Raw genomic sequence first — 2,165 nt, 5'->3', positions numbered from 1 at the left:
TTCAGGTCCAATATTTCATCTGCATCATAATTGTTAACATTTTTCCTTCATTTTTTGAGATATGTTGCCAGGAAATTTTAAACAGTGAGTTTTCATTTTGAAGTGCTTTCTCATTCTGTATTTTGTTCTATTTCTGTAGACAGCTGAGACACCTCAACTCTGTTGAGAAGAACAGAGAAGAAGGGGAAACAGGTGCTGACATTTGGCCACAAGCTATTCAAAGCAAAAGGATATTAGGCTGGGGTAGGGGATGCAGACAAAGCACTTTGATTTACAGTAAATGTCATGAGTGGAATCTCAACAACATGGGCAGGGTAGGGCAAAATATTGTTTGCTGATATTAATAATAGTTGTAAGTGACAGAAGATTTTGCAGCTAAGTTAAAGGTATCACACTGAATGAGTGCAGAAATCTAGGATTTGACCAGTAGCTTTATATACTTGGTATAATGCTGTCCTAAGGGAGCTATTGTAGCAGCTGGTGAGGGTCTGGCTCAGCTGCTACAATAGGATGTAGACATTGTGAGTACGCAATATCCTGCTGGAAGTGAAAATTTTCCCTTTCTTTTTAGCTTTCATACAGTGCTTCTGTTGCTCACATTCTCAGAGGAAGTTAAAGCAAGCATGGGGAGAAGACATGCATTCAAACCCCGGGGCTGGCAAGGTAGGCCAAGCACAGGCCCTGGTGAAATTACTGGAAAGATGTTAAAAGTACTGGCCTGAATTGAATTACTGCTTTAGCTCTTCATATTTGCAAGAACTCACTTTGAGACATCAAAGGCAACTATAAAAACACAAGATTCTTAATAAATTAGCCCAATAAGCAATATCTAAATCTATTTTAAAACTGGTGGTTGATCATATTTTGGGTATGGATTTGGCATGAAAACCTAAATGAGATTGGAACAGGATTTTTAAAAGTATTTATGAGGAGAGCCTGATAAACATTTTGAATAACTTGGCATTTGTGTAAGAGCTCTGAAAGTTCTCTGTTGAATCAGGTAATATGGAAAATAACACCAGAAATCTAATGCTGGAGAGCAGTATTGGAGAACATGAAATTTCACAGTTGGGGCAGGGGAGGGAAGTGGTAAGAAAGCTCTGAGCTTGTCTGACAACGTATTTTGCACTTTTCTTCAGTTTCAAAAATGTGGCTCATCTACCACAGACATACAACCAGAAGAGGCAAAGGTTTTGTGTGCACACAGGTTGAGGGAGTAAGAAACGAGGCCACTGTAAGACTGAGAGGTAACGGCCCTTCCTTCTGCTGATAGTAGTCCTCTTCCTACTGCCATGCCACTCTCACCAAAGCTGCTTCTATAAACCTGTGAGGAACCAAATCCATGCTCCCTATGCTGTCAAATATGTACTTTGAAATACGTAGTTACTTTCATAAACTGTTCAAGTCTACAGATGACCATTCAGAGGGATCAGTTTTGTTCGGGGAGCGTGATCAGCTGTTTTCCCAACGGAGTAATTGTGTGCTCTCTTGGGTATCTATTAAACCCACTTTATTCTGAGCTACCTTCGATAAAAACGCAGAAATGAACGGCTGAAAGGCACTGTGGATTTCTGTTTCCTGCCAATAGCTAATGTTGTTAAAAAGCGAGTTGTTTTTTAGAGCGAGGCGGTCCCGTTTCTGCTCGGTGGGTTGTCTGGAACGCCAGGCTTCCACGAATGCGGAGCCCACGGCGAGGGTCTCTTTGAGAGGTGGGAAGTGTGTGTGAGGAGGAATCACCCACTCGAGCGTGCCAAATTTAAACATCCGACAAATGAGCATCCGCAGTGGCACGGACAAGGTTCTGGCTGTGGGGATTTCATTAAAACTTCCCCCCCCATGAATATATTGGAGTATTACTTCTTATTTTAGCCGTGTTTTCTCTACTTTCGCAGCGGTCTTTAGCGTCTGAAGAAGCGCGAACTGCGGCCGTGCCTGCTCAGAGGTTCGCCGAGGAGCGGAGCTGCGCGGCTCCGCCGGCGCGGCCGGAGCGCGGGGGCGCCGCAGCCGTTTCGGAGCGACGGCGTTTGCAGCGAAACGCTCCTTCGCTCGGACGCAGCCCAGATACGCAGGAAATGATGCAGCTGCTGGGGAAACTCGACGTAAAACGCTCAGAGAAGGGCGCAGCGGGAGCCCGCCCAGCCTCGCCGCCCGCCTGCGCTGGCGCG

The sequence above is a fragment of the Rhea americana genome, unplaced genomic scaffold (assembly GCF_003343005.1).
Source record: "Rhea americana isolate MKP2758 unplaced genomic scaffold, rheAme1 scaffold_166, whole genome shotgun sequence".
In the NCBI taxonomy this organism is placed as follows: Eukaryota; Metazoa; Chordata; class Aves; order Rheiformes; family Rheidae; genus Rhea; species Rhea americana.
This window is presented reverse-complemented; position numbering follows the sequence as displayed.